The following is a 10,706-nucleotide window of genomic DNA, read 5'->3' as shown; positions in this document are numbered from 1 at the left end:
TATGTAATATTTTTATACTTCTAACAAAGTATATTAATATTATGGGTTTGAATCCCACCTTGGTTTTTCCCTTAACCGAGTTTCCACATAAAAATTTTGGTGTTATGGTGTTGCTGATCTTTGCTTTGTGATTCTACACTTTAGTTTTCTTCATTTGCATTAAGTGGTTGAAAGAATAGGTAAATAAAGTTAAAAATTATAGAACACTGATTCACCCCCCACTCTCAGTGTTCCTTGATTCCAACATACCTTTCTATTCCTTGTGGGTTTTCATATTATTCTTAAGTTTGGTATGACAATTAATTTCTTTGTCCCTTCCCTCTTGTGTTTTTTAAAATCAACAATAGTTAAATCTTTACTTTTCTATTGGTGGCACGTATAAGGTTGAACTCAACATCTCTATTTAATTCTAGACATAGTACTCTATTTGTTTCTATTTTTCTATCTATATTCAAGGAATCCTAGATGACCTCCTATGTTTTTCCCATCTAGGTTTCCCATTCCCCCTCTCTTTAATTATTTTTATTTTTTTGCTATTTTTTAATTTTAATAAAATACATGTAAACATTTATAAATACCCCCATCATACATGTCATATGAGGGAGTTATCCCTTTCAAATATAGAGGGAAACTATTGATTCAATGAAAATTTGTTCAATCGTGGCATGATTTTGCCATTATTCGATATTGAAGGTATTGGTTAATTTGATTTCTCATTTCCCAATTCATAATGTGTCTTAAAAATATATTTCTCAACTAACTCATTCAAACTTTCTTGGTGTGGAGTGGAGACTTGACAATCACAACCCATTACAAAAAGAGATTTGTCCTCCTCATCCAAATCATATATTTTTTAGTTGATCTACATTACTTAGAATAGGATAACTTCACATTTAAAATAACACAACCTCTCATCATTCACAACAAAGATTAGTACACACTTTTAACATTCTATCAAGTTTTTAATAAAGTACTCATAAATTCAACTATAAATCTCTTGTGGTGGAGAACTTGTACTCTTGAAAGAGAGGTCACAAGTTCAAATCCTCCAAGGGGTAGGGTATGCACACTTTGTTTGTAGTACATTTTGGTGCCTCTTGCATGGAGTACGAACGCGTCTAATCTAGCTCCAAAATGGACTTATCATACCAACGACATGCATTGACATACATGTATGAGACATGCATACCATGCCAACTTGCCGCGATGTCCAAACCCACGGTATGTGATGTGGAGTTCATCGAATTGCCAGTTTCACTCCTTGGGGCCCATGCGAAATTATGTGGACATGCCAGAGGACGGCCGCGGTTGGCTTCGTGGTTACCGACAGTTTATTGTACATAACACGCACATTAAAAGAAGTGAATGAAGAAACCGTGTTCGGACGACATCCCGACGGGAAAAAAAGGGCACAAGCTCCAAAAATTGGTACGTTCATCAGAGAAAAGACTAACATGGAGCGATTTGATGTACCTAACGCGAGAAAAGTCGCATTGAGGTTAGTTTATCATTTGTGTGATATGGTTTGGATTTTGTGTTTAAAATCACTACGGTTTGCATTTTTAGTTTGAAGCTATTACAGTTAGTTTATATTGCTTGATATAATACGTCTTGGAGATATACACATAGGTTGGTTGATATAATATGGCTATACACATAGAGGTCGCATTAGGGTTAGACACGTCGGCTAGGAGCTATACACAGACAGGTCACCTTAGGGTTAGACACGTCGTGGGACGCATCTATTTTGGCTCTGAAAAACTTACAACATGACTAACACGCGATATTAGTCCCACCTTTTGAATCCTAGATTTTTTATTAGACAACTGAGATTGTGCTAGGGTTAGAAGCCACGTTAATGTTGGAAGTCGCGTTAGATTTTTGCTTGGTCGCGTTAGGGTTAGAAGCTGCGAAAATAGGTCACATTAGTTATAATCGTCGTTTCACGGGTTAACATGTTGGGCTTAATCCGTGAAGTAGCGAAACAACGAAAGTCGTAACCGGTTGTGTCTATTCACGCAAAATTGCGGAAGCGCTTAAAATTGCGTGTTAGTCGCAATGGTGAACATGTGTGTTAGTTACCATAGATTTTCGATTGGATGACTGAGATTGGGTTAGAAGCCACGTTAGATTTTTGATTGGTTGCATTAGGGTTAGAAGCCGCGAAAAAACATGTCACGTTAGTTATAATTGTCATTTCGTGGGTTAACGGATTGGGCTTAATCCGTGAAGTAGCGAAATGACGAATGTCACAACTGGCTGTGTCTATTCACGTGAAACTGTGAAAGCACTTAAAATTGTGTGTTAGTCACAATCGTCGTCCAATGGGTGAACAAATGGTTTGACTCGTGAAGTCGTGAAATTGCAAAAGCGCATAACAACCCGTGTTAGTCGCAATCGCTATTTTGCGGTGGTAGAGAATGTGTTTAACAGGTTAGACGCAAAACTCCAAAAGCACCTAACATGTTGTGTTATTTGATATCGTCATCTTTGTGGGTCAACAGATGGTATAGACCCGTGAAGTCGCGAAAGCGCTTGACACACCATGTTAGTCGCAATCACCATTTTTGCGGTGGTAGAGAATGCGTTGAAAAGGTCACGCGTGAAAGTTTGAGAGCATCTAACATGTCATGTTAGTCGATAACATTGTCTCACGGGTCAACATATGGTATTGACCTGTGAAGTCATGAAATTGTGAAAGTGTCTGACATGTCGTGTTGGTCGCAATCATCATTTTGTTGTAGTAGAGAGTGCGTTTAAAAGGTCATGCGCAAAACTGCGAGTGAGGACAACACGACGCATTAGTCATCATCGCCTTCTCATGGGTCAACAAATGTTATTGACCCATGAAGTAGCAAATTTCCAAAAAAAGCACACACACCATGTTAGTCGCAATCGCTTCTTCACGGTAATAGAGAATGTGTTTAACAGGTCATGCATGAAAGTGTGAAATCACCTAACATGGTGTGTTAGTCGCAATCGCTGTCTCATGGGTCAATAGATGACATTGACCCGTGAAGTCACGAAATTGTGAAAGCATATTACACGTTGTGTTAGTCTTCATCGTTGCTTCGCAGTAGTAGAGAACGCATTGAAGAGGTCATGCGCGAAATTGCGAAAGCGCATAACGCGTCGTGTTAGTCGATATCACAATTGGCTTAATGAAATTAAGTTTTATATTAGTTGTGTGAATAGGATGAATCCAAGGTCTTCATAGGAGAAGATTATATGTGAGGGTATAGGGGACATGGATAGGTGTAAGTAAAATATTGAGACCTACCTTAATAGGCAAGGTTATTGTACCTAGCGATTATCTACCAACATTATCAAAGCCACACATAGATAGAGAATAAAGTTGAATAATATAAGTATCCACAATGATTTTACACTTATAGCTCACCATCTGAACAAATTCAATCATATTTGATGTTAAACTGTCAGTTGCAAAAACTTATTCGTGTGTTTGAGCAAAAACTCCTTTCAGAGCTAATACAATATCTGAAAAGGCCACTGATATTGTTACTTTTTTTTTCCACATATACAATATTTCACAATAAAGTTCTCTGAATATGTCAACACATATTATATGTTCTTCATATTTGTATCAATAGCTATAAGTTGTATCGTTTACAAATTATATTAGGATCATGGTGTGTTTTTCCTGACTAGCGAGGCTTCATGAAAAGTGTTTTGTTTGCCGAGTAGGACCCAATAATTGAAAAGACAATTATAGCCAATTGAACTAAATACCACTGTGGTACCCTCAACCCTATCTACCCTAAACAATTTTCCATCAATCTTATATCCTATACCCTATACCTAGATGGGAGAGAAAAGGGAGACATACATACAGGGACATAGAGAGAGGTGCCTAATGAGACATAGATGGAGTGGTATAGAGGTGGAGAGAGGAGGGAGAAACCTATAAAGGAAAGAGAGGGAGAGAGAGTCTAGGAGGAAGAGGTGACGACGTAGACAATGGAGAGAGGGGAGAGAGAGAGAGAGTATGAGAGAGTAGGGGAGGAAGATATATATGAGGGTAAGGAAGGGGGAGATAGAGAGGGAGGGAGAGACCATGGTTCATGGAGAGAGAGAGGTGAGAGAGAAGAGAGAGAGAGAGAGGAAATGGAGAGATGGAGGGAGGAATCAATACGACCACTACCCTCAACCCTATGTTCCTTAAACTATGTATCATCAATCTTGTACCTTATATCATACATCTTATATCCTACAACCTGTTATCTAAATACTATATTGGGGAGGGAGAGGTGTGGAGAGGGGAGGGAGAGAGAAGAGGAGAGAGGGAGAGGTGGGTAGGGAGTGACTGAGAGACCTAGAGAGGGAAAAGGTAGATAGGTGAGGGAGAGAGGGAAGAAAATAGGAGAGAAAAATAGGTATGGAGAGAGAGGTTGGGAGGGATAGGTAGTGATCGAGAGAAAAAAGAGAGAGTGGAGAGAAACAATAGGAGGAGAAGAGAGATGGAGGGGGGTAAGGAAGGATAGATATGGAGATAAGGAGGGAAGGTGAGAGAGAGGGAGAGAGTATAGGAGAGACCTAGAGAGGGGAGAGAGAGAAGAAATAAAGAGAAGAAAGGGAGAGTAATAGGTATAGAGTTTTTGGAAGATAAAGAGGTGATAGGAGAGATAAACGAAGGAGAAAGTTTATAAAGGGATATGGGTAAGGGGTTATGGAGAGAGAGGTGGAGAGGGAGGGAGAGAACTAGAGAGGGGATAATATACAATCCTAATAATGTGGGACTATGTTATTCATTTTCCTCACTAATAACTTATAAAGCTAGCTAGAAACATGACGTTTCTTGCATACACGCCCCATATTTCCAAAAAGAACGATGAATCCCAAGTTATTTCTACTCAAATTCATTGTCAAATGTTATCCTATATTTAAATGTTCTAGTTTTCCTTGGTTCTTGATGAGTCAATAAGATTGTGAGATTTAAATTTTATAATTATTTTGATATAAGGCATTAGTTTTGTGGTAACAAAGTTTGACTTGGGTCCTCATTATCCTCCTCTTGTTTGTGTTTTATTTCTTAGCTAATCCCTAAGTTACTATCATTAGAATTCTTGATTTGAGTGTTTAATTAGAATTTTTTATGTTATGTTACTATCATTCTATAGTGTTGTAAATTGTAATCCTTTACAAAATTCACTTTCTACTTGGGCCCCTACTTTAGTATGCCTTCTCTTGGATCATTTTAAGCCTATTTGGGCCCTATCATATCCTACTATTGTCATATACTAATTTTGAGACTAGATCCTATGTTTTGGATCTTGATAATATACCACCCCTTTCTCTTGTTGATTTTTGAGAGGACTATGGTGCCCAAAACCCTAGTCTGAGTGGACTAGGGTGCCCAAGACTCTAGTCCCTCCAAAAGGGACCTCAATTCAAATGTGTGTTAGTTATGCCTTTGTTCTTTATGATTGAATCTCAATATTTTGATGTCTATGGCTCAGAGGGGGCATACTATTTTATTGTTTTTCTTCCTTGAACCTCATGTTTGTCTTAGGGGGAGTTTTGAAATTTTTGTAAGAAGGTTTGGCACTGCTTTTTATATTGTAATAATGGTTCATCTTACTCATCTCTACAATATCACAGGCGGAGAATGCACGACCTGGTCTATGTGTTGGCATCAATGCCAAAGGGGGAGATTGTTGGCAATAGATTGTCATTGATGTCAATGATTGAGAAGATCCAATGGAGAGACTTGCAGCGATCGGATTGACAAAGATGGTGTTGTCCTAAGTTGGCATAAGTATTGTTGCAAACATCATATAACACATCATGTTAGTCACAACATGGAAAAGCATGAGGAATGTCAATAGGATGTGAATTTAATCTAATTGATATCCTTGGAACATTGAATCATTTTTAGTGATGTCACAATAGGAGAAAAGCATGAGGAATGTCACAATAGGGTGTGAAACTAGCCTTCTCTGAAATTGGGACCTTTAATGCCTTAAATTGATTTACTTAGGTGACTCATCACTCTAAAAGAATTAATACACTTCAAAGACACTAATATATCATTTTTGAAGATGGATAATTGGCTCACCATCAAAGGGTGAGGGTGAGGGATGACGGGGGAGGAAGTTTAATCTCCCTGTCACCCCACAGCGGTTTTACAATCAAAAAGAGTGAAGCGCGGGCTGGCAAGGAGGGAGTTCGTTCTCCCTTGCCATCCCGCAAGGATGAGTTACCTACAACATCATAAAATAAAAAATACAATTTTTGTTAGGGTTCATGTGCCTATTTTACCTAAAGACGAAGGTTGCTCATTTGAGAAAACATCAAATCAAGAAAAAAGACTATTACATTAAATCATATAAAACCCTAGAATATATCACTATTGCATTAAATCATTTTTTCAAAATAAGTAGCTGTAGTCACACAAATCTGTCCAGCTTAATTAAATAAATATTCGCTATTTATTTGATTAAAAATGCACTAGCCATCAGTTAATTAAATAAATATTTAATTAATTCATCCCCAAACATTCTTCTATTAATTAAATAAATTATTCAATTTATTTTTATTAATTCATAAAATCAAATTCAAATCAATTAAATAAATAAAATCTATTTAAATCCCCCTATTCCTCTTTTAAATAAATTAAATAAAACATTTATTTAAATCATTATCCCCACCCCACTTGCATTTTCCTACAAATGCAACTTGCACACATTTATTGAAATAAATGAATTTTTATTTTAATAAAATCCTATTTTCCCTCACCCACCAAATCCACTTGCAAAATCTAATCCCCTTCTAGATTCTTCTAACCCCTTCCTAATTAGCCTAATCCATCCCCTAATTATTGTCACATTCCTAAGCAAAATGGAGTCACTTCTCAAAGACTCCAAAGTCTTTGAAAAGTATTTAATGCTTTGTGTGTTCAACAAATTAACCCCCAAAGTCTTCCAAGACCACTAATGGCTCTTACATGACCATTTATGTCTCTTACATAACCATTTATGGTTATTTCAAACTTGTCCCCCCAAACATTTATTGTTTTGACCATATTCATCCATTTCACATTTGCACGAGAGTTTATCCATTGGATAAAAGCTTTATTCTTTGAATAAAGAGTTTATTCATTCAACCAACCTTGACTTTAAATCCCAAGGTCATATCAGGCATTTAATGCTTATTCCCTCTCCTCTCAACCTATCTCACATTGACACTTGTCATCTTGGGATTGGGTTGAAAGCCCTCACATGGATTTGAAATCATTCAATCCTGACCCTTGTTGAGATTGCTCAATCTCAACCATCCATTGCTCCATTTTTCCTATAAATAGAGCCCATTTCTTCATAATCCAGATCTTGAAAACTTGTATGCATTTAGGCTATAGGCATTTTAAGAGAGCATTTTAGCATAGGCAATCTAATATCTTGTTATTTTGGTTAAAATATATCATAGCATTAGCTTTTCATTTCACATTTAGAGCTATACTACAATCTCAATCCTCCATAAGCATCCATAGTGCAAAAAGCCGCTGAGAGCTACACTATTTTGGAACTTGGAGAGGAGAGGAACAAGGGAGAAAGGAACCAAGACCATGCTAAGAGGCATTTGGAGATGTCTCATTATCTTTGCTTCTTTAGTTAGATATATTAGCATGTTTTTAGTGTCTCTCTTGGTATGTCTTTTTAGATTAGTTTTTGATTGACTAACACTAACGATCTTTTGGTTTTTGTGTGTTGTTTGTCATTGGCTAACCTTGTCCATTTAGGAAGGCATTAGTAGCATATGAAACTATAAAATAAAAATAGAATAGAGTTATTAATATTATGAATATGCATCATGGCCTTGGTGGATTGGAATTAACAAGAAGTGTATAGTTAAGGTTAGGCATATATATGTCTACTAGAGCACATCTTACCAACTATGAACTAAGCTTGTGTAGGTTACAAAATACAATGTGTAATTCATTTTTGTATAAAACACAATGTGTTAAACATATTTCAAATGACTAGTTTGATATCTCAAATGTTTATTCTATTAAATTATTTTTTGTCTTGGTTTCAAAATACGATGCGTTGTAAACACAACGTGTTTCAAAAGATAGTGGGTATTTCAACCTACAACTTCACATATACAATGAAGTTGAGAAACAAATTAGAAAGTGGATACTTATAAAAGTGTGGGTGATGTCAATAGAAATCTCTAATATGACATTTGGAACCAAAAAAAAGAAATAGTGTGAACCTTTAATGCCTTAAATCAATTTAATTAGGTGACTCGTATCTCTAAAAGGATTAATACACTTCAAAGACACTGATATATCATTTTCAAAGATGGATAATTGGCTCGCCATCAAAGGGTGATGGACAACAAGTCAATTATTAAGAATGGGTATTTCAACACTAATAATTATTGTCTTGCTTCTATCTCCATTATGTAGTTGTAAAATACTCTATGGTTTCAACACCAAACATTCCTTCTCAAGCAACATGTTCTAGTAAAAATTGAGATAAAGCTCCACTATTAGATTTTCAAGATTTTTCCCTTGCTAATAAATTTTATATTTGTTCAAAAATGCTTGTGACCACTCATTATTTTTTCAAGATAGTGTGACTACTTAAAGATTTTCTATAGCTCCCTTTATATCAATGAAAGTGAGTTTCATTGATTTGCCTACAAATTATGTTTCTTGAATCTATTGGTTTTGGTGGTATCACTTCATCTTGTGCTTCATTGATTTGCCTACGAATTATGTTTCGTGAACCTATTGATCTTTTCCTTATCATTTCATTTCAATATTATTTTTCCATTATTTTCAATGACAAAAATTAATGTTTATTAATTTATATTTATATAAAATGAATCTTGATAATTTCCATATTTTTTAATGTAAGTTTTTTCTTATTTATATAAGATTTTTCAAATTTGATATGTTAGATAAGTTTACATATTTGAAATGAGTTTTCTATAATTCATAGAACAATTTATGATAATTTTTTAATTTAAATTATATATATTTCAATCATCTTATTATACTTGATAATCCATCATCTTAAATTTAAATATCATAATATATATTATTGATTAAATATTTTTTTAAAATATCCTTCTTGACATAAATATAATCTCAATATAACAAATCTAAAATAAACTTAAAATATATAACTTAAACTAGATAAAAGCATGTTATAAAGCATAAAAACAAAGTACACACACACACACACACACACACACACACACACACACACACACACACACACACACACACACACACACACACACACACACACACACACACACACACGTTGGAAATATGAAGGAATTGATTATGTGTTGCATTGATGTTTTGTCATTAATGTCAACACTAGCTGTTATGATTAGTTATCGGTAGACAGAATTTGGTTACCAGTAGAAGAACTAGTGTTATCGACAGAAGGGACTATCAGTTGGATACTACTGACATGTTTGGATAAATGGAATATGTTTGGTTTGATGTTTCTGGAGTATGTTTTGGTCAGTTGGTATTGACTTGATGATCAGATGCTATCATACACTCTAGTAAGCCTATACCAGTAAGGGTTTAAGGTTTTACCGGCAAAGCTTTTACTGAGAATCTTTGACAGGATGCATAAGTGGTGTTGGTGCGGCTTCTAGATGGAATTCAGGATGCAGAAGGTGATCTTTGTTCGTGCCTCGACTGATTAGAGACATCACTTTGGCGTGGTGAATCTATTTGGGTCCAGGTTATGGATCGGTATCATGTTACGTGTTCTCTACACGTTACTGGGATGATTTATGGATTGGTTAATGTTGTTTTGGTCTAAAGCCGATATGGTATATCATTGTAATATGGATGTATGTAATGATCTTATTGTAATATCTTTTAGGTGGCCGACCTAATTGGTTTAGGCCTTAGGGTTTATATAAATTGATGTAAGATTTCATTGTAGATCATGATCGTGGTCATGGAATGAAATATCATATGCGAAGGAGATTTGGTCAATCATAGGTGATCGAATTGGGTTTATGTAAGAGGTCAAAGGCCTCCGATATTGAGCTTAACCAGGATTGTAATCAAGCATGGTAGATGCTATCACTGGCAGTTCATTCTTCTGGATTGTTGTCCAATTATATTGAGGTGGTTATAACCTCTCTATAGTCAGTGAGACTCCTTTGTAATGAGTAGTATGCTCTAGGCAGTGTGCCTTCCTGCATGTGCAGACCCCTTATTGTATCACATATTTTCTGCAAAGTATCATCTGACTGTGGGTAGGCTTCCCATCGTGGTTTTTCCCTTTACCGAGTTTTCCACGTACAAATCATGGTGTTATGTGGTATGGTTGCATTGTGTTGATTCCCTGTTTCATTCTTAAGTTTTATTGCTTATCGATATTTAATGTTTATGTGCTCCGGTTAAAGGTTATAAAGTGGTTTGATTAATATAATCTGTTGACAACTAATTCACCCCCCCTTCTCAGTTGTCCACCGGTTATTCTAACTATATATTGGATGAAGAAGATAAAAAATACAGAGATAAATCAAATTACAAGGGATGAACAACAAAACGACAATAAACATGAAATTTATTGAAGAACAAGAAGCTGTAGCAGTCAAGAAAGGAATACTACATATATAGAATGTAGATATAATCTCATTAACTTCACAGAAATCAGAGAAGTTGTGAATAATATAATCAAGCTTGGTTAGGTACAAATCCC

This window comes from Cryptomeria japonica, chromosome 2 (assembly GCF_030272615.1).
Source record: "Cryptomeria japonica chromosome 2, Sugi_1.0, whole genome shotgun sequence".
NCBI lineage: Eukaryota > Viridiplantae > Streptophyta > Pinopsida > Cupressales > Cupressaceae > Cryptomeria > Cryptomeria japonica.
The sequence above is the reverse complement of the archived record's forward strand: the minus strand, read 5'-3'. Positions refer to the sequence as shown.